This window comes from Oreochromis niloticus, linkage group LG13, assembly GCF_001858045.2.
Source record: "Oreochromis niloticus isolate F11D_XX linkage group LG13, O_niloticus_UMD_NMBU, whole genome shotgun sequence".
Lineage (NCBI taxonomy): Eukaryota > Metazoa > Chordata > Actinopteri > Cichliformes > Cichlidae > Oreochromis > Oreochromis niloticus.
Genome location: NC_031978.2, coordinates 25,601,471 through 25,625,176, shown reverse-complemented (window position 1 = coordinate 25,625,176; position 23,706 = coordinate 25,601,471). Strand labels below are relative to the sequence as shown.

Below are 23,706 nucleotides of genomic sequence, written 5' to 3'. Positions count from 1 at the left end.
TTAGAGACTTTAAAACCTTTGCTGTAATTTAGGATATTAAGTTTTCAGAAACAATTACAAAATATAAAATATAATAAATGTAATATTATAAAGCATCCTGTGTATATTTTCCGAACACACCTTAATAAGTACCCTTTTGAGGGGATAATGCATCTTTATCAAACTTTTTGATGTGTTTGTGTAACTAGTTTAGACGTGTGTAAACACATATCCATAATACAAATGAAATCCCACTCCATTTAGTTGTAGACCATTGTGGATATTTCTAGAAATTAGCAGGCCAGTTGTAATTTGCAAAATGTAAATTTTATCTAAAGACTCTTGAGTATATAGTAGTCAGTTCACTTGATTTAACAAAGTCAAAGATTATTGTCTGAACACAGTGTCTGTTTTATTTCTCTACCCTGTTTTATAGTCTATCAGCAGAAATGGAGCACAAAACCTGTAAGTGCATCCACACCACATGCACCAGTCACAATGTAAAAATCAGCTAATTTCAGATAGTAATGATATAAATATAATTATATAAATAATTATGCAATGCAATGAATGCCAGCTGAGATATTGCACTGCTGGATCATCGAGCAGTTGAGATATGGGCACATCTGTGCAGTTTTTTAGGAATGTAAGTGCAGTCACTAAATGTTTGGGAGTGTTCAGTTCTCACATGAGGGTGGAAGCTGTTCTTAAATCTGTTCGTCTGTGACATGATGGACCCGAAGTTTCTACCAGGGGGGAGCGGGTCAAACAGATGGTGTCCTTGGTGTGACGGCTCTTTCAGTATGTTGGCTGCTGTACTGAGGGAGCGAGAGCTCAGTAAGTCTCCCAGCGAGAATATAAAATTGCATTAGCTGTGACAGAAGCTTTTATCCAAGTGACACACTCCTATTAGACATTTGATGGAAGTGGGATTGTGCAAAATGTGACTGCAGAGCATGAGTTCTCAATGACTGACCCAGTGACGGGTTAAAATACAATAGCAAAAAAAAAAAAAACCCCACAAAGAAACACATCTTAGATTTGTAACTGTTTGATTTTAAGCAGGGGCAAAGTTACAGAAAAACAAAACCGCAAAAACCATTGGGAGTCTGCTGATTTTTGTTTACAACTCAGGTCAAGATCTGATAATACTTCAGTTTGAGCAATTGCCCTGCACAGCTGCTGGGTAACTTCCAAGTGTTTATGATTTATCCAGTCGCATCACTACTCACATTCCTTCTCAGGAGCACTTCACTGTCTGTTGTGGTTAGCAGTGTCAGGACCGAGCTGAATGAAATAACAACCAGAGGCATGCAGATAAACAACCAGGGTCAAGACACTCTTCCCCTTAATTTGACAATAAGTCAAACATTTTCATATATTACCCCCTTTATGAACATAATACCACAGTGCTTCTTCTCTGTGAGATAAAAACATGAAAGACACTGCATTCCAACATCACCTGTATCCTTTTATTACTCTCCTCTCGTGGAGAGGTGCATTTAAAAACAAAATATCACGCTATAAACTAGAGAATAGTAATGTAAGGACGCTGTCTACATTTTGAGGGAACAGCGCTGAAGGTCATAAACTGTCCAACATGTAAGTGAACCTTCTAGCATGGCCCGGTCCACATGTTGAACCACATTAGCTGTGGCCCCTAACGGCCGCCATCCACTTCCCGCACATGGTTCTGGTTTAGGGCCCTTTCTTCAACACTATATAGGTTGTATTACATTTATTAAACACTTAAAAAATCTCTGGCTGCAAGGTTGTCCATCTGTCGAGGACAAGAGAAAATATATGAAAGAGGCATGAGACTCGGCGGGGAGAGGGGAAACAGTTGTGATGTCAGTGCTGGTCTTAATGTGGTGCAGGTCAAAGTTCTGGACGGATGACTGATTTAAAAGGTATAGCTTTTAGCTGAGCGAACAGTCAGATCACAGATGAATTTTAATCAAAAAAGAAGGAGAAAGGCACACAAATCACCCCTGCTTTGCTCTCAGGAATGTTTTTGTGCATGGCTTTGATATATAGGTGCAGATGTGCGACTGCAGCATGACGAGCAGAGCTAAAAAGGGCCGCTAAGCTGGGGCCACATGTCAGCCCGGTGACTCCCTAAAGGTCTTGATTTCTACCTCATAACCTTAGAAAAAGTAAGTGAAACTAACACTAGAAAAAAAAATTGCATCATCCTCTCATGACTTGTGCTTTACACAGAAGTAAAGAGCAGGACCATGTAGAAGGAAATAGGTAACTTTAAAGCTGCGGCTCTAATCAGCTTTTTGATAACATTTGGCTTTGTCATCACATTCTAAACCTAGTTATTATAAACCAAGTATATATTAAGTTTACCATGTATTGAGCTGTGTAGAATTATTTTTCTTCATTTCCAAAACAAGGTCTTTTATGTAAAGAGGTGTTATGGAAGCTGGACTGCTGCCTGGAGCTATTTGATGCTTGTATAAACAGAAGAATTGTTGTGCCAGAGGGCATGGGCCTCTACTATAGTCTTGCCCTGTGCCCGGCTGTGTTTATGGCTGTCTTGTGTCTAGTTTGCTGACTTGTGGATTATAGTTTAGATTTTTGCTGTTGAAGTAGTTTTGCTCAAATGTTGTTTGTGATTGAAACAAGGGTCAGCATTTCCAAGCCCAGACCTGTGGTATACTGGGAGACACTGTTTTGACGCCACCATTATTTATGTTATCCCTAGTGTAGAAATTAGAGCATTGGTAGCAGGAGAGTCTCATTGCACAGTTAGGCACGGTATGAGCTTGAGATCATGTCCAGGCATCCAGGACTGTCATGGGGAAAATGTTAACAGCCGACTTACAACACATTCCAGGACTCATCTATGTTCAGTAGCTCTAGATAGTGACACAATGAGATCTCAGGGATAATTCTGGTATCAGAGTGCACTTCTGGCATCTGATGTCCTGGATGTGTCTTCTTAAAGATATTTCACCAATGCCCAACAGGAGGCAACCTTCAGCACTCCCAGTTGGAGGGATTTTACATGTCTCATCCTCAAGCACCTTTCTGAATTCAAAGCAATGATAATGTACCTTATTGATACATTTGCTTAGCGCATTGGTAAAGGGTTAAATCTCCTGGTCAGCTGTGTGAAGATTGCATGTTCTGCAATCTTCACATGTGCCTGTGCATACGTGGGTTTCCTCCCACAGTCTAAAGCAGTTAACAGTTAATTCTAAATTGGACTGCCACAGTCTATCACAGACCCTGTACCCTGCTTCTCGCCTTTTTCCACTTGTCTAAATATTGACGAGTGTACATTGTGTATTTATTAACACAGAAAAGTAATGACAGATCTTTAAGCTCAACAAATAATAAAACCTTTTAAAAATGTGTCTTCCACTAGTGCTGTGGTATTGGTATTGGTATTGACCTGATACAAAGTAAATACAACGCCAGTGTTGCCAGTACCAAACCAGTACTTTTAACTTTTGTGAATGATCATCAGTTTGCAAATTCTGAACACATTTTAATGTCCATTAAATCACAGGGAATTTTACTTTTCCACAATAAGTAGTTAATAAAATAAATTGAATGAATTGTGTAAATGTAATGACACGTGTAAGACACTTGTATACATCTTTTATTATTATTTTATGTAGATTTGGAGAAAACATTATGCTTATTTTCAAATGTTCATATTGAACATGGCCAGCATTACAAATAAATAAGTAAATAGCAGTAAAAGTAGTTCTTTTGAGCCAAAAGTTTTACTAGGTTTTCAGTGTTTTTTCCTCCTTTTGTTGCGAGCTGATGCCAAGTCACCATAATATGCTCCTCAGCAGGCATCCAGAAGGTGAGCAATCAGATGAATGTAGGCTTTTAGCATTGCCTAAAGAGACAGGCACTAAAACAGCTGATTTAATACTTAACTGAGCAGCTGTATAAAGGGCTAGACTAGTTTAAGGTAAATAAGGTAAATATATGTATTGTATTGTTTTTATTGGTGAATGTTGTAAACCAACTCTTGAAACTACAGCCAGTTTATAGACGCTACTTTAATGTAAGTAAGTCCATATAGTAGCCGTACTTAATGCCCGTAGGCCTGTGTAAATTAGTGCTCTCTAACATGCACAGTTTAATGTCAGCAGCACACACTGGGGTCGTGTTTAACAGGGCAAGGAAACAGGTGTCCGTCCTGCACCAGTATGAAAAGACTCTACCCAGGCCAGAGGAAGCACCTACATGTGTATGCCCTGCAGTCAGCCCAATACAGGATGAAATAATTCATCAGAACTGTTCAGCAGAGTCATTGTGAGGCAAAGTTCAGAGGCATGCTAATGACAAGAGCATGCTTGCAGAGAAAAGGGAAACTGTCAGCTCTGAATGAATTGGGAATGGCAGAACAGAGGTTAGGCTCTTTCAGACTCCTTATATCTTTGTATAATCCATGTAGAGAGCTTGCAAATGTCCACAAGAAATTGGTGGTTTTGTAGCACATGGTGCATGCATTATGTTGTACTCTCCTGACTTGTTTTACTACAGCACAGTCTGTTAGATATTTGAACCTGCAAATGCTGGGAAAATATTTAAAATACTCATTTGCAATAACTGTCAGCGTAGCTTTATCAGTTAATTTCTTTTCTTAAACCCTGCTGCTGTAAACAGTAATTTGAAGTATTTATTAATGATTAAAGAGCCTTTGCAAATATCATGTATGTTAGAAAGTAGAATAGCGTACGCATATTTGCATAGGCATTTGCATAGCCAGTATTTTATCTAACTGTGAGACATTTACATGTAGAATAAATACCATGTTTGGACAGTAAGCACATTCAAAAACACCGAAATATAGAGGATAGCATTACTTCAGCTCTCAAGAAAGAAAGGAGTGGGCTGTATCATTACGTTTACCAGTCTTCAGAGCTTGGAACAGAAAGGAATGATCTTATTACCACTTTCTACAAGGATAAACATCCCACACAGTTACTCAGTCTACAGTTTAAAGTAATTTGCGTATATTTAGTCTCAAATTAACATTTTTTTGTATACAAATATATGTATCAACACAATGTAGCAAAGTCAGACTTAAGTATAGACAACCAATATATGAATACAACTAGAGATGGCACGATACCACTTTTTTATGTCCGATACCGATACCGATATCATAAATTTGGATATCTGCCGATACCGATATGAATCCGATATAGTGTTTTTTAATCAATAAAACTGTTTTTTAAATATCTTGCTGCATTTTGTATAAGGTTATACTCAAGTTTAAATAAACAACAACACTAAAGCTATTCTGTTATACCTGTATGTAAAAAAATACACTGCACCCAAAATATTTCATAGTTCAGCAACACTGATCAATCTAATAAACTTAAACCTACACATTCCTCCCTATTCTGGTATTTTAAAGAGTACTTAGCAGAAATATTAAGCAACCTAACTAATAGGGTTGCAAACTCCCAGCAAAAAAAAAGGGAACCACCCTCCACCTCATGATGCTTAATCGACGTAATCAACTTTAATTTGATGCAGTATGAAAAAAAAATGCACAGAAATAAATTATTTTTCAAGAATAATTAAATAGATTCAACATCTTTCTTCTACAGAATTGCAGACTGCACAGATGGTATGTTCCCAAAGGAAAAAGTACTATAGCTTACTAGGGTATATTAGACTTAACAGTTACTATATACAGTAATGGACTTCTATACATTTTACATCAGATTAAAACTTTGGGTGTAAGATTCAGATAATTATTTATTAAAAGCTAGACATTTTAAATGAGAATAAGAAAGAAAAGTATGTCTTTGTGCCCCCTTTTCCCTGTTCATGCCCTATCGGCCCCCCCTGGCTAAACTTTGCTAGATCCGCCCCTGCACAGTTACCAGCCGTCAGCTAGGTAGAAAAGGATCCTGGTGTAGAAAGTAATATTAAATACATTCTAACAACAGCTTATCAAGCTTAAACGTGCTGCTGTTGTTCAGCCGCTGGTTTCCTCTTTCTGGTGCAAAGTGGGCCAAAAACAAAGAAGAGAGACGGACTCGCGACAGAAAAGCTGATCAGCTGATCGTTAAGCAGTTTCATGAAGTAGCGGCAGGAGAGGGAGAGAGAGAGGCAGTCGCTCCATGTATCAGTTGTTAAGCTTAACGTGGGTACGCTTTACAAATATTCAGAGATGAACTTACACACTTGCTTTACTTCTCTCTGGGATAACTTCCTCGGAGATGAAATGCTGGTTTGGTAGTGAGGCTACAAATACACACAGCCGCTCTATCACGTGAGCACACTGCTCCGACGTGCTACGGTTATGAGCCGAGTTAGGCCGTGTCGCAAGTTTTGTGAGGTCCTTTTTTGATATTTAATGGATCGGATTACATTTTTTATTTCTCTCCGATATCCGATCCAGTAATTTACGTCAGTATCGGACCGATACCGATACCTGGTATCGGATCGGTCCATCTCTAAATACAACAATATGAATAAACAGATATGAGTTATGCAGTTTTTACAAAATGGAAAGAAAATCAAACAAAAAACAAAATATGAAAAAACATGCACAGTCTAAATTTGACATTTGTAATGTCTGGATTTGCTTCCTGTTGATTTTGGTTCAAAAGTTCAAAATTTACTAAATATAAACCTTGAAGTGAAATGCATGACAGACCAAAATATGAAGAAAAGCTTATTTTATTTTTAAAGTCAAATTTTTATTTTTTTTATCCACTATATGATTCTTAAAAATGTCAACTTTTGTCACTAGTGAATCAAGATTTCCTCTAAAATCGAATTCCCTGTTCCTCGATTGATCAACTCTGACATCAACTTTTGACCACTAAAATGACAGATAACTGATATTAAAAACTTAAAGCAAACTTTGAACCTTTGACCTTTGGATCTACTTATCCGTGCAGAGCTTCAGAGACTTGGAAAAACTATGCCAAGGTACATTGAAGCTGTTTTATTGGCCTGCAGTGACACACTTTATTAAGACACTTTATATTGAATGGTCTTTATTTTGTCACCCATCTTAATATCATCTAAATTAAATGACCAATTTTTATACTTAAAAATTACATGTAGAGAATATTACAGTTGTGCAGTATACAGTGAGACGCCCATAGATACTTTCTCAAAAATTGCACTCATAAATCCAGTGACAAGAATTTATGCAAAAAAGCTGGTATATTGGTCTGAATGTTTCACTGACGGGGAGGATGTCAGCAAGGTCATGAATAAAAAAAGATAACGTCCCTCCTCTTTGGAAGATAAATCTCCATATTGATGACCTTTATGTTCACTCTGCTAAAGGCCAGGGAAGGGTGAGCACCTACAACCCAGAATGATGCATTCTATGGTTCATTTGGCAGGTTAAATGACAGTTGCCATGATCTACTATACAGATCAGCACCTCAGAGGTGATGGTGGTGCCATACAGTGCAGTGTTAGCACTGTCACATTATTGCAAGTGACAACTGTATGGAGTTTCCATGTTTTCCCTTTGCTTGTGTGAGTTTACTCTGGGTTCCCAAAATCCAAAAACATGCACAGTATGTTAACTGATGCTTCTAAATTGGCTATAGGTTTAAATGCAAGGTAGCAGAAGTGCATGGAATAAAGTACTGTATGAACACGTGAAAAAGCCAAATATGGTTTCTCTTGTAAAACTCTTGGAGAGATCAGTCAGACCAAAAAAGTTATATAAACACCATTCTGCTCTCTTGTAGCATGGCTGATTAAAACTGTTATCATCTAGGCTTGTACCGACAAAGCTTGTAGGCACAAAAATCTCCTCTCTACTGCTAAGCATTAGAGAGGAGCTAAGAAAGATTGTAGGCCACAACATAAAGTGAAGACTGACACAGGAGTTAGCAAAAATTAGAGTTTCATTCTAATAAATATCTTAAAAAGTATGGGGTAAAGCAAGCTCCATCACCAAAGAGTGGTGACCATGCAACCCTTTTTATTCATACCTTCTCCACACATTCTAAAGCCCATGCACCACCCAAAGACTCTTGCCTGCAACTGCAAGGCCAAACGGGGGTTGCAGAGGGGCATAACAACTATAGTTGCAACGTAACCAAACAGCTGATTCCAAATTTTGACATCTAAAATTAAAAATGCAAAGCTTTAAGCCTGTTTTGTTGTCTTTGTGTCTTGCAGCACACAAAAGACACATTAAACACTGTGCGCTGCTCAGTCTGCAGAAGGTCTGACTCGGGTGAGACGAACTGTTGCACCGTCCTTCGTCCTTCTCCGGGACACAGCGCTTACACTTTGCACTGTCAAACGCTACAATCTTCAAATGGGTTAACATGTCTTCCAGATGTTGTGAACAGCATATTCACTAACACAACTACATTCAAACTATATTAGCTCTCATCTTTCCACGAGGTGATGGCATATGATAATTGTTACATTGTTAATGTGACAACAAAGGTCAAGGTCTATGATGGAGAAATGCTGAAGTATTGTCTAATTCCTGTGTCATATCAACCACAAAAGGTTACTCAGATGACATTAAGCCGAGCTGACATCTCTGATTGGCAATTTGAGGCTCATGACCTTTTGTGATGTACACAGTATGTACTGTACTGTGATTTCTCGATATTACAATCACTGGTTTGAGTAGATCTCTCTCTTTTTTTAAGCATCAAGACATTTCTATTCAAACCAGCTGAGGTGTGTTTTTTGCAAAAAGCTGCCTCGCTGCTCCCACACAGTCACATTTGGCAGAATAGCCTACTGCTGCACGTGCAAACTACCTGTTACAGTAAGTAATCAATATATTTATTACATAAAGGATCAACCAGCATCCTAATCAATGACCTTTTGCCACCATTAGGACCATCAGTGATATGTGAAACAGATTCCATCCGATGGTTAATCCCTTAAATTTGAATTGACTCCGATAACAACGCTATGCACTCTAAGCCTTTCCATCTGTTTGCAAATAGTTACCCATTTTCAATTATGAATATGTTTAAAACCTCATTTTAATGCCTGCAAAAAAAAGGTCACATTCAAACATGGCTTTTGCTGCAAATATGCTATTTTCTAGCAGAAAGGCCAATTTGATGCTCATCATATGCCCTGGTGTACCTAAGCACTGTTTAAAGAACATCAATGCAAAGGGGGATTAAATATTCCTGTATTTTGCTAATCATTTATGAAATGCATAATTATCTCGGCTGCTTGTTGAGTGGATTAGGAATCATTGATTCTCTCTCTCTGTCAGTGTATATATAGTGTCTACCTAACCCTTTCAAACTCCCCAATAGAAATATTCTGGATAATATGTACGTATATAGTTGGCAGAGATGCACTCCGGTTCATATTTCATGCAATGTGAATGACTAATCCATGAAATGTGTGGGTGGGATGATTAACACAGACACCAGCACTGAAAATATGTTTGCTTTGAAACTCTGAATGTGATATGAACATGAAACTATGAATAATTGGCAGAAGAATAGGAGCCTGTGTAGATTTAGAACTCCGAAACGCAGTTTATGACTAATTGTGTTAAGTGAAAATGAAGTGCACTTTTGTTCCTGGGATAATTAGCTTTTAAATGTTGCGAGGGTGATTGTGGAGGCTCTCCTGGGCTCCGCTGCTTTTGGAGTGAGCCCTCTAGCTCTCCCATGGGGTAGCAGCGCTTGTTACACGCAGAGCTGCAGGCCAGAGGAGAGAAGGGAAGGCAACACTTGTTAAGAGAGCAGCAGGCACAGAAACATTTCTAGCTGTTAGACAAAGTGTTGTTTTGGCTAAAGCCAAAGGTTACAGTATCATTTTCAAACTTAATCAGAGTTGTTACTATTTGTGACAAAAAAGATTCATTCGAGTCTTTTTCAGCTGCGGGTTTTTACACACGTTTTACACGTATAATAAATTTTGTTAATGAATGCGCAATTTTGGGAGCTTCCATTCTAGATAACAATGGTGATTTATTTACTATCAGGACTGCAGTGCGGATAAAAAGGGTGTGCATTTCTTAAACTTCACAAGAAGAGCTGTTAAAAAGTTTCAACCTTTTGCTTTGTCCGTGTAGTTTGGTTGTGTTATATATACACTGCAGTAACTTTTTAAACTGTTACATGCAATATTACAAATATTTTTGCAGTTTTTACCTAATGCATTCATAGTTTTGCTCAGAGGTCGGTCGCTTTGAGTCTTTGAATAAACTCACATATCAAAGCGCTGATTACCAAACCTTTGTGACCCCCTCAAACACTTCCATGAAGGTTACATTTTGCCCGTCCTGTGTAAGGGTTCCTTGTGTTAATAGAGATCTGGATGGCTAATCAGTATTGCTGGGTTAATTACTATTACTTAGTGAAAGCGTCTTTAAATCTAATTGAACGTTATTCAGATAGAAGCGGGAAATTTACCTCAGAAAGAGGCAAAGGAAGGAGGAGGATTTAGTAAAGGCGGGACTGAAATAGGTGGTTGTGGTGGGAAGACAGCGAAAGAGTAATTATTCGTTGCAAAGGCCGCAAACAGAACTCCTGCTGTCGCTGAAAAATCAAATCTGTCAGCAATTAGAAGGAGGCCAAGCAGCACTTGTCGGTGGACAATGGGGCAAGAGGAGAGGGGGTTAGCAATTATTAGAGCTGATAGAGTACCTTTATTTATCTAAACAGCAGGTTAGTTGCCCAATCTCCTTCTTTGTCACTTGTTGCTTATGTGAAAGGGGCACCACTTAATCCGAATAGTGTTCCTTCTGGCAACCAATGGGTATTATACCCGGGCCAAGAGCTGGAGAGGGCTGCTTTTCAGTGTATGGAAGAATAATCCAGGGGTTGATCTCATGCTCTTGCAATGCTTCCTTTGCTCAAAGCACTGATCAGGATCCCTTACTTTTGAAGCTATTTATTAGAAGTTTAGGGTGGGGCTGGGGGGGGGTGTCACTAGTTTAAAACATCCAGTCATTATCAAAGACTTCTGCTCCTTCAAGGGGCAAAAGCCCACAGGGTCTCAGAGAAGGGATTTAAGATGTGTGGAGCTTATTTTCATTTAAAGCCAACTGCAAATACAGTCCACAGTATTTAACTCACTGTGGTTCTCACAGAAATATACCAGCATCTTGTAAACTAGGTTCTTTTGTTGAGCTAATGAAAGACATAGAGAAATGTTACTGAATGGTGGCTCGGGGGGAATATTTTGGCTCTTAGTGGTTGCTTAGACTGGAAACTTCACAATTGCTCTGAGATGACTGTTTAATAGTTTGTAATTTGTGAGAACAAAGATACACATTCTCACCTGAGGTTTTAGCACTGCATTATGAGCCAATTTAATAAGAAAACAAAATGATACAAATATCAAAGATACTGGTTTGTCCTCGTTCGACCGCATAATTAATACTTGAGAATTGCGAAACCCGCCGTGATATTTATTTATTTCACATGCTCTGTGCACGTCATCATTTATTTTTCCTAATTTACTTCACGATACACAATTTGGGGTAAAAAGTTTCTTGTACTTTATAAAGTTGATGAATGTAAACCGGTTCGATGAGTGCTTTGTTTCAGGGTTTCACTGAATTATTATCATATGTTTTCCGAGCGTGTCTGTTGAAAGGTAAAATTTGTTCATGCAGTTAATTGCATTAGTATCTCTCAGGTGCAGAACGCAGATGCTTTGCAGCAGTTTTTACGTCAAGCCAGCGAGAACAATTTATGTTTGACAAAGTCAGCAATAAAATACGAGTGAGGAAACGGGCTGGAGTGACTATAAATTATTAGATAAATTGTTAAGTTTATGGTTCCTTAAAAGAATCATGCAGAATAACTAAACTATGTAATTTGCTGATGATGTGAATTCATTCCATTAATGACGCCCGTATATTTGCAGTGTTTTCGACTTGTACTTTGGAAGTTAAGAGCTCAGAGACATCAGCTCAAATGTGCGGTATCTTCCAATGTGCTTGATAACTCTTGTGCTGACACAGGCTAATTTCCTCAAACATCCATAACTGGGGAAGAAATTAAAATCAGCTTCGCTCTCGAACGCTGCGTTCAATTAAAACTCAAATTGGAAATTTTATTAGTAATGTTTCGACAAAACTTTGAGAATAACAAGAATTGGCAAAGTTTATTTGAAGCGTCGTTGTTAGAGGTTATAGTTTATGTCTAAATGTTCTTCAAATATTAAACATAAATTAATCCAAGTATTTTTTTTTTCACTAGCCCATCATGAGGGTCCGAGCTTGCCTGATAAGATGAGTCACTTTCAGTGTGTTTGGGCTGAATTACAGTAAATTGTTGCTTTGTGTTGGTGAGCTTTGGCTCCTTCTGGCATTTGCCTCCTGACTCATAAAGAGGAGGATATTCGGGGTGATATAGCCCGATTGTCAATGAAGTATGCAGAGTGTAGTAAAGTGGTGTCTTAAATATTCCTGTGTATATGAGATCCAGATGTGCAAAATATGAAATCCCATAAATCACCAGAGGCTGATAAACTCTCTACATTTGGTCATTGAAAAATGCATAAGTACATCACTCATGGCTCAAAGCAGATTTCTAAAGATTACAGAGATGCATATTTTCTTAAAAAAGAAAAAAAAGTGGCAGGTTTTAATGTGGTTTACGGAGCGCTTGGATGGGAGAACAAGCAAGCAAGAGACGTAAACCGGAGACACCGATGGCTGATTCTTTAAGTCGACATTTAGGTATTTGCCCGTTTCTCACACATGCAAGCATGTGCCGCTAAGATACATTACTGACAGATATGAAAAACTCATTTGTACTCGTTGTCAGGTATGAACTTAACCTCGTGCAAAACTTTCCTGTGCGCTGATTTCTATTCATCCGTTAGCTGAAAAAAGAAAGAATCTATTCATGTGGATTTGGGAGTAGTGATGTTCTCTTTCTCTCTCTCTCCCTTGTTTTTCTTTTTTAGTGAAAAAAATAAATCTAATACTTTTTCTCACTGTTAATTTGTACAAAAATTTGTCTGATTGGAGTAGAGGGGAACTGGTGGTCATAAGGAACACATGAAGAACATTGTTTCTTCTCTGCAAAATGCTTTCACAGCTTAAACAAATTTAATAAGACTTCTTTTGATTGACAGGAGGGTGCTCTCCCACAATGTCTTCTTTTTGCTCTCACATTCCTCGTAAGCAGCTGTGCGCCGTTTTGAATGAGATGAAGGCTGAAAATGCATGGCCTGCATGTGCTCATGCACACACACACACACACACACACACTATCGACTTGGAACAAGCAAGACTCTTATACAAGTCTCCACAGGCCTGAATGTGCTACTCATGACACATTTCTGAAGAGCTATTTTACATCACTGAGAGTTTTGTAAATTCAATCGATGGACATTACAAGCAGTGACTACTTTATTTAAATCCCTTAGTCTGACATTTCCTGAGACTGTTGCACAGGAAGAGGTGGATTTTGCATTTACTGCAGCAGCGTGTTTGTTTTGCGCTAAACAAGGAAAGACCTTGTAGAGATAAACAAGAAGGAGATAAAAGAAAATAATGCCATCTGTAGAAAGTCAAAAACAAAAGGGAAAAGAAAAGTACAGCACTGCCCAAACGTCTGTGTTTGCTCGAGTGATCTCAGGCACAAAACAAGCACTAAAGATGTCTTACTTTGCAGTTTTCCTTTGCTGTGTCTCAGTGGTAGTTATGTTCATCAGATTTCCCAGCCTCACTGAGTCAGAGGCACAGTGGAGGTCTGTGCAGGTGGCACGGCTGTAGAGCCCGGCGGGGGTTTTCAGCTCCCTCTCCTCCTTCTCCACAGGTGCTTATTAGCACATATGAGCTGCCACATGTTCCCAGCCTGGCCACAGCCCGAGGGGGCAAAATCAGTCTTTGCCCATAATCTCCACAGCCTGACCAGGCCCTCACTCCTGCTAACAGGGGCACATGGTGTAGCGTTTATGAAGCACAGCAGAGGTATTACCCTGCTGTTTTGGCTCCTCTTTTTTTTTTCCACTTCTCCCTGAACTGCTGTATAACCTTTGTAAGCATCTCTGCCTTTATTTCCATATTCCAAGTTTAAGGCCAGGATGAAATGTGATATCGATGCAGATAATACATACATGTGAGCGATATCTTCTTTCAAAGGGTAATTCAGTTGCAGGCTCTTCGTTGCAAATGTTCTTTTTAACAGATATCTAACAGGCCAGAACTTGGCCAGCAGTTGAAATGTTTTGCACCTGGTCGGCATGACAGAACCCCATTGTCATCTTAACAGCCCCCCACTCAGTGAGACATGTGAATGGCTCTGCTGTGTGTATGTGAGAGGGCACGGGGGGGGGTAGACGTGGCTGGATAGGAGCTATCGTGTTTGAAGTGGGCATATGGTCGTCGCATTTGCATTTAATGCCCTTCAGATTACTTGTTTTAACTCGTGCTAAACACCTCACTCAGTTGGGGCTAATTTGATGAGGTCATGGTATGACCCCGTGACCCGCTCTCTCCGTGTTCTCTAAGTGAAACCAGCTGAGTCACAGAGTGGGAGAAAGATGGAGGGAAGTAGAAAGGATCTCAGCGTTGATGCCGGGCTGGCCTGGCAATCACTGAGCTTCACGGGCTCATCAATCTGGAGCGGCGTGTTCGCTGCTCGGGGGACACTTTATTGGTGTGAGACCTTCGCTCGGTCGTTACGCAGCTCTGCAGCTCTCCTCTCAAGCAGAGCATCTAGTCAAAACACATTCGGTAGACCTGGAAACAATAACAAATGGTCCAGATGCTCTAGCTTACTATCGCTCTACTTTCCACTTTGAAGATGTTTGTAAGAGAGGATTGCACCCATATACATTCAGCCACAGATGTGTGTGTGTGTGTGTGTGTGTGTGTGTGTATGGATGTGGCCAGCCCTTATGAAGACATTTTATTTTGTGCATGTTTCAGAACCCTTAGGAAAAGATTTTTTTTTACACAATCACTTTTATAGTTTATAGTTAAAACAAGTTTTTTTGCATGTTTGAAATAATATTAGCATGTTAATAGCAGCACAGCTATAGACATGTGTACCTAAGTGCACAGACACACACAGACACACACACAGTCACACACACACACGTCTCTCAACATGAAAGGCCGGGCATAGGAATAGTAAAAGCCCTCTTATGGAATGTTAGCGAGGCCTGTTGAAGTACTGATCCACAGCGGCAAACCGGCTCTTTTCTTCTGCTGCAGACTCAAGTGTTGTCCAGACTCCAGAGAATAGTCCCGTATGGTCTGAGGGGCTACATTTTCCTAACCTCCAAGGCCACCGCCGTGAAGGCGCCTCAAGAGAGCCTCTTTCGTGTCAAAGGGGGAAAGCCATTCAACTCGAGAACGGCCTCTGGCTTTTGATCAGTTCACAAGTTACAGTTTTACAGGGGAACTTTTTTTTCATGCAAATGGGAAATCTTCAAACACTGTGCGGAAATACATCTCTTTCGGATGTACCTTAATAGGTAGTGCTTTTAACATGGGAACTTTCACAGCCAAGGACTTGCTTGAAAGCCTCCTCGGAGTAGTGAAAAGCACGCTCATCGCCCAGGTGTAGATGGTCCCCTTTAAGAGCTTTTCTCCGTCCTGATTTTCCTCCAGCCAGCGGCTTTGTATGTTCACCGGAGACCCACATTGACTCCCAATTAAGGGATTAGGATAAAGATTATCGGAACCATTTTCAAAACACATAACATTTACTGGCTTTCCCACAGCACTTTGGATCACCACTCTCGTTTTGGCACACTTTAACTTTATTGTTATAGACGGAGCAGCTGTTTCAGAGCCCAGCGTGTTATTAAAACTGTTGATCTAATACTTGCAGCATCCAGGATAAACTGTTTTCATTCAATTTTGACCAGATTCTGTTTTTTATCAGCTTGTGTTGGTGCATAAATTATGTATGCCCTTTTACTCTTTTAGAATCCATACATAATCCTAATTTGAGACGCTCGTTATAGTGTGGGGTTGTGTAAATACAGTACGAGAGGGCTTTCCTAAGTGGGTTCACATTCAAAGGTGTTGGAATGTCAGATTTTATTTGGGGTGTCTCTGTGTTTCATGTGTTTCTCTTGGCAGTCTATAACTGGCCATTATGCTCCTATTAAAGTTCATGTTGCTGGAATATTGGGAAGAAGGGGGGGGGCCAACTAAACTCTCGTCAAGGTCATGTTCCAGTGGAAAGAGCCAACAATGCCAGTGCTAATCCCTCCTCCTCCACCACGCTCTGACCCCATCCCATGGCTTGTAGGACTCTGTGGTGGGAGAGGACAAGAGGCCCAGCTTGTTCCTATACTCAGCCCAGCATTAGGCAGCCCAGAGCTCCTGGATTATCTGCCAATTAGCACCAATTGTGCCGGACGGCATTAATGTAATGTTCTATATTTTTTAATACCGTTTAATTTTTGCTCCTCTTCTCTCCCCTCCTTCTCTTTGGCCTAATCAAGATTGTCAGCACTCTCTTTTGCCTTTTCTCATTTAAAATAAAAGAGTTGGGGTTTAATTTGGCATTAAAGAGCGTAGAATATGCCTTGCCAGCAGAGCGTTTGTTGGAGGGGAGCGAGTTAGCCCAGGAAAGGGGGAGAGAGCGCGAGAGAAAGAAGGGAGAAAATCATTTTATGGGAGATACTGTGAAGGACTTGTTTGAACAGGCCGTGAGCCGCAGTGTCCTGCTATATTAGCGGGGAAGTCAGCTTTGTGCCGGAATAACGTGTTGCCTCACTATTGTGCCCCCTACGGTGGAAGGGTTTGGTGGGTTTGGATTAGGAGACTCCATTACATTACCCTAATAACTGGATAAAGCCGCCTCATCCAGTGCAACTGATCCTCAAGTATTAGCACTCACGGCTCGTTACAGCATTTCAGCAGCTGATCTGCAAGACAGTTGATTTCTCATTATAACCGACTGATAGAAACACACAGCTGCAAAAGATGGTGTCTGAGCGTGCCATGGTGTGCAACTTTCTTTCAAAGCAAATCTGTTATTTTTTTCTTTTATAGGAGAATTCCAGGGGACTATTACAGTCATTTTTCCAGTGATTCAGATTGGCGTGGCAATAAACAAAGTCAACAAACCTCCCTTCAATTTAAGAGGCTAAATGATAATCTTTAGCCTGCTATGAGGGAATTTCCACAGAGAGGAGTTTTATTGCCACAAAAAAATGTTTTATAGTTTACACATAATTGACTCTGTACTGCCTATAAAAGTAACTAATCATTATAAAGCAAGGTACTTTCACACGGCTTAATTATAAAGCTATTGCAGGTGTTAGGGCATGTCTGAGGCTCGATTATGAGACAGGGTGTATTTTTATTGTCATCCTTTTTTTTCTTTCAGAATAGTCTCATTTACCTGCCTTATATAAGCCGAGTTGTTTTCACACACACACGACGAAAGAGGAAAAATAAAGACGAGAAGGCAGGGGGAGAGAAAATGAAAAAGTGAGGAAAAGAGGGTGTAAGACGACGGCAAAACTGAGCGGCGAAAGACGGAATGAGGGAATTTTTTATTAAAATGCTAAATTTTTTGTCATTTTTAGATCAAAGTGAATTGATGGAGAATGACCTTCATTACAACGTTTGAACATATAAAAAAAAAAGTGCCGGCACGAGAATGTGGCAGAGGAGCGAACAGATTACATATAAAGCCCAGCTTCTTTGATGTTAACTGTCCAGCCCAATTAAGCCCGAGGACATGTGTGAATCCTGACGCTTTCATGGATGGATTCAGGTTGACCGTCTGTGTGCTGCAACCATACACCAACCTATCCCAGACATGCCGTATAAATTAAATCACTTTTTTTTTAAACCTGAATTTTTAAAACGTAAAAATATTTTTTTATCTCATTATTATTCAGGTAGTTTATGTCGGTTTCTAGTTAGAGAACATGGAATTATTAAATTAAAAGTAATAAACATTTAATAGGCGTCTAATTTAAGAATCCAAGCGGTTAGGATTTCCTTACGCGCACTCACTGTGTGTCCAGAGATCTAGCTGCTGCTGCGTGGGAGGAGCTCAGGTGAGGCCAGAGGCCACTGGTCATTAGCAATCCAGCTTCCCATCATAGTGTTAATATGGGGTCAGGCTGTGGACTAGAAATCCACAACCACAGCTGGCACATTCAGGATCTTCACGGTTGCTGTTTTCACTACCCGAGTGAAAACAATCCTCCTGCTGTTCCCCCCTCGGTCTGCCGGGCTGACCTTGCCCTTGGGCCACACCACCTACAACACCCCAGCTGTTGTCACTCTGCAGCCACAGAAAAAAGCCCCGCTACTTCGTCTGCCCTTCTCGCTGGGACCTTTTTCTTTGCTGTGGGCCCTTCCTGCAGGTGTGCTAAGGTCCTACCTCCCCCTGTTTGATTACAGCACAGGCCAAACACCAGGGCTGTCCTCCGCCCCGGTCCTGCGGGTTTGATTCAGGGCCTCCAAATGCCTTTTAGATCCCTAATCCTAAACACTTAAGCCCTTCCTGATGGGTTCAGCTCCAGGTCCCGGCGATTTAACCAATCCAAATAGTGAGAGCACTGAGGGGTCGAGTTCGGCCGAGTTGCCTTTTGCCCTTTTTTTTCTTTTAATTCAGTGTATTAACCCTTTCCCACTGATTGAAGATCAAGAGATGCAGTTGTAAAAACACAAGTGTCATTATTATATTTTTTGAAACTGTCACAGGCCGCCACACTTATTGTAGCACCAATTCTGCTCCTTGAATTCTCACAATTAAATCTCCTATTTCCAATCTTCTCATTCAGAGTTGCTCTAAAGTATGAACACAGATGAAACAGCTTCTTTAGCGAGCCTTGAAAAGACTAGTTTCTGAGCTCACTGAATTTTTTAAAAAGACATTAATGAATCTTGCATCAGCCACAATGCAGCATAAACATGAGCAAAACAAGCCACAGTAAATGTCTTCTTGAGTCCAAACGTTGGTTGAATCTTTCCATTTTCTCCAGTTTTCCTTTTGCTGTTTGAGTAAACAGGGCTGTCCGGGCCTCCACCTGTTTCAGGGTGCTTGAGAAATGGACTTTTCCTGAAAAGTCTATGACCTCTGACCCACCCATAGCAGGAAGAGGCTGCCAGCAGGCAAATGCCCTCCTGTGTGGCCAACTGCCATTTAACCCCATAATTGTTACAAGGCAGCTTCTGCCCCGTCCAAAACTTGGTTTCCGGAAATCGCTCTTAAACAATCAAATAAACGCACATGCGGAGAATTTGCTATGCCTAAGGCATTCAAATGGAGCTTGTAAAGCAGTGATTTCAGATTTGCTGGTTGGACTTGACACCTTTGAAAAGACGCAAAACACTGATGAAAAATATCTCGGTGTTAATTGAGTCAGAAATGTATATTTTAAAAAAGGAGATTTTGAATTTATTATTATTTCAGCCGCAGCAGTCATAATAAGCTGAAAAAGAATTTGTTTTCCAAGTTAAAAAAAAAAATCATCGGGATTTTATTTATGCAAACTAATACATTAATACAGTCCTTACATTAAATAAGTGGGGAAATCTTTTCTTTTAGCCAGCAATTCACCAGTTAAGATCATTCCATTTTTGTTTGCTGTTGAATCACACTCAACCTCAGGCTGTGTTGTAGATACAGTATCCACTTTACCTTTATCATGCAGTGCTCTGGCCCATCAGGCTTTCTATGTGGTTGGCTGCACTCGGTTATTTTTTCCATCCCTGCACATTTGCTTTTTCCTCGGCGCTCACCTCCAGACTCGGGCTTAGAGTGTTTCCCCCAGCAGCCTTTCTGATAGCGGTGCGCTCGGTGATTGCTTCCCAGGATCAGAGCGGCATGCAGCACGAGCAGGCGGCTCAGCATACCACACATGCTGCGAGATCAAAGGTCATTCTTGGAAGCCCGGGATTATGGGGGAGGTAAAATCATATTTTTTATCCTATCGTTTTGTTTTTGATCGCTCTATCTGACCCACCTCAACCCGCACTCCCATGTCACTTCTCACCATGGCCCTTGCACTCAGGTGTTAGTTTTCAAGAGGGGCTCCAGGTTGAAGGAGGGCTGAGGTTTGCTAATGTAGAAAACTACAGACAGATTGGATGCAACCTTGAGTAGCGGGTTTGGAAAGGGCTCTAAAGAGACTCCAAGGTCAGTGGATGTGGGAACTGCTGCTAGTCTCCTGGGTCTGACGGAAACAGTGACCAAATCAAAGACGGCTCATGAGTGATCTGTTTACTGAGGTCATATCTATTTATTACTGCAGTGGGAGAGTATCATATGTGCAGCAGGTCTTTAAGGGAAGGACCAGTAATGACACCTGAGGTATGTCAACAGGTGTGAATGACTTGTCATCTTGGAACTTGTTATCCAAGTGACTACAGATTACACAACTGACTTAAGACCCGTATTTACCTGTGTGTGTTTACACAGCACTACCGTCACATTACTTTGAGCGTGTGTGTGTGTGTGTATTTGTAAAGCGGTAGTCACACTTCTTTTATTTTGGTATCAGCACACAGGACCTCCTCTAACTTTTAACTACAGAGAGCTGCAGCTCATTTGTGCGGCGCAGGGTGTGAAATTAACACAGAAAGCATTCCATTGTATTAATGTCAAATATGTTCAAATTTGTAAACAAATAAAGCAAATACACGGTGCGAGTGTGTCATTGACTCAGTCTAGTAATTTCAAGGCTATTGTAATAAATGTCATGGTGTTTTCCACCATTGTAAGGACACCCAACATCAAACACTTACAAAAAAAAAGGTGTCTATTTAATTATTAAATCACAAAAATATTAGCCTATGTGTCACATAATGTCTCTGGGGTGTATTTGTTTTCTAAGTACTTTTTGAAATAATGTGTCTTCTACCCTGCATGCACTCATTCATCTTCCTGAATTAATTGTAATGTTTAGTAAATGCTGGATTTAAATATTTTACATTTGGGAAGTAAGAATTTATTTAAACACATTTATAGAGTATAGAAGAAAGTGAAGTATATTAAAAAGTGCTCTAGTTTTAGATTTAGAGTGAATAATCCGAAATACACTTAATGCAAAAACAATAAGTGCATTTAAAACATTTAAATAAAAGTTCAAACATGTAAACACAATTGAATGTTAAAAATAAAATCTGCAACTTAAATAATGTATGACAAAAATTTATTGAGTTAAAGAACTTACATTCAATTGTAAAAGATTGTTATTTAGGCATAAATACACATATAAAAGGTTTCTCCTTAAAAAAATTCATTAGAGGTTCAGAATGCCATAAAATGCACATTTGTTGTAGAAAATAGCATATCTTTGTATATTGTATATATTGAGGCAGCAGCTTTCATCAACCTTAGTCAACTTTTTTTCTTTTACTTGATAAGTCTGATATTTTTAATTCTAAATACTTTTGCTTGGGAGAATGAGTGGAAGGAAAATTAAAAACAGGTTATAGCTAAAGGCGCTGGAAACACACGCAGTAGAGAGAATAACATTTTGGATTTTGCACTTATGCTACAAATAAACATATTTCACCACAATTCCCCTAACAAAATTAACAGATACGTCCTCTCAGCGGATCTTGTAATATTACTGTAAACTCACATAATGGGTGTCATTTTAATCTCTCAGAGCAGTTGTTGTAAAATTCTGTGGATGAAAGAGGCGAGCTGAATGAGTAGTGGATGAAGAGACCCTGTGGAGAGGAAGCCGCTGCCCTCCATGTGATTCAAAATGCTCTGACAGAGTGGGAGAGGACCATTAAGTGGTGTGTTATTTACACATCATAAGCCAGTCTATTATATTGACACCCAGACGACCTAGTCCACCAGTGTTCTGCGAGCGCTGCAGCCTCGCTCTGTGTTTGCTCTCAACACCAGCATGCTGATGGGGTGATTTTCTGATATGACATTCCAATGCTCTGGACTATGTGCAAGATCTTTTCGTCTGAAATAGTCCGAAAGCATTCATTACCCGCCGAGAAATGAGACAAAAGGTCAAGAAAGCGGTGCGACGGGGTGGAGCCACGTGAAGTGGAGGTGGGGTCTACAATCCAATTGGGGATTAAGTTATCTCTTATATCTCTTACTTACAATAAATCCACACGTCTCCATCAGAAATGTCTTGTTTAAACTGTAGAAGAGCATGAAGCAAATGTTTGACTTTATTTAAAATTCATTGTTCAGTATTACATTGCCGGCTGGGGTGAGTCCTGAGATTGCAGAGGTGAGCAGACGGGCTGCATATTTTTTATTCTGATCCAGGAATTGCAGAATTGCCATCCAGTTGTTGTCCTCCACACCATTCTGCCATTTACCAATAGCATCAAAATATTTGACATCCTATAATGGGATCACATCCAGAGTAATTCCTGTAACTACTGTTGACATAGGTGCCCCAAGTAAAATAAATCTATTTTGTCCATTGATGTGAATGAACTCTCTGTGAACCATTTAAAGCATTAATGCAGATAAGGGAGAATACATTCCCTTTAGCTCATTAGAATATGGCTACCACAGAGTTATTATTCTTGTAGGCGCCGCTGTGAGTGTTTTCAAATTTCAGTAACATCTCAATAAAACTGTAGGGACTGTGAAACAATTATCTGCTCAGGAATATATAGTTCAAAGCTTTCCTCGATAGGATATAAAAAGTGATTTAAAGACACTTTTGCAGAATATCAGAGGTATTGCAAGAGTTCTGCAAAGCCCGGTGACTGGCAAGAGAAATTATAGCTTCAATTTGTCTGCAATGATTTACAGAGCTCAAGAAAATAACATTGCTGCTTATAGTCTTCACCGATCTCTCTCTCCCTCTCTGTCACACACACACACACACACACTAGTCCAATACAGTAGCCTTTGAAAGTCGTCCTCACAGTCACTAGCGAGATGCAATTACGAGAGATTTTTTTAACCCCCAAAATATTTGTTTAGTCATTTTCAGGACTGCAGGCACAAATTAGTGTACATGTTCTGAATTTAGGTTGATTTCAACCAATCAGCACGAAATTCAAGAGAGATGGTGTTTTTAAAAACATGCATGCTTTCAATTTATGATCACAAGCAAGCCAGTCTTTTTCTTCTTCTTTTGAACAAATCATTACTGATTGTTAGCAGCGTGGCGCTGGCTGTGCAACAATGCAAAGGAGGGGGAGCTTGTAATAATCAACTACATTCAACTACATTTATTTTTTTTACATTTGTTGTTGTTTTTTGGTTCCTTTCTTTTGTTCCTTTCTTCTTCTTCTTCTTTTTTTTTTTTACAAACTGTAGGTTTGGAGATAATGGAGCAAAAACTCGGGAGTCAATCATGAGTAAAATAATAAGTGCTTGTTGTAGTGGGAATCCCTGAGAGCCCAGCAGAGTTCATGAGCCCCAGACCGCGCTGCACTGTAGACCAGAAGTGTGACAAGCATCACAGTTCAGTCAGTGAACAAACCATAACAGATGAATAGCACAAATTTTTGTTGTCATAAATGTCAAAAAACAGGGTTTAAAACATACATTTTGATCCATTTGATTTAATTTGTTTTCATATGACAGATAGCTGACTTTTTTAAGTTTTAAAAAGTAAAGCAAAGTTGGTTTTTAAGGTTTATTTCCCTGCTATAGATTTCACTGTGCATGAATCGGGTCATGATCCTGGCGAGGTAGAGAGCTGTGGCACGGCAGCCCGTCTGTGTGTTTGTATGATGTGTATATTAAATAAAATGTGCGCACCGACCAAAACTGAGCACAGGATTCAGCCTAAATTATAGCACATCTAAGTTGTACATTTAAGTAAATGATCACACCTGGTTAGGAAGTTCCTGAATCAAGCTTATTAAGT

General features: G+C 39.8%; 1 long non-coding RNA gene across 2 annotated transcripts in view; it reads left to right on the top strand.

Moving 5' to 3' along the window:
- LOC102078287 (uncharacterized) overlaps positions 1–23,247 on the top strand; it is a 43,262-nt gene extending 20,015 nt beyond the window's left edge. For both annotated transcript variants that reach the window (XR_003213459.1, XR_003213460.1), the window contains exon 5: positions 23,151–23,247. This is a non-coding gene — a long non-coding RNA (uncharacterized LOC102078287). The remainder of the gene's footprint in view (positions 1–23,150) is intronic.
- The last annotated feature ends 459 nt before the right edge of the window (positions 23,248–23,706 follow it).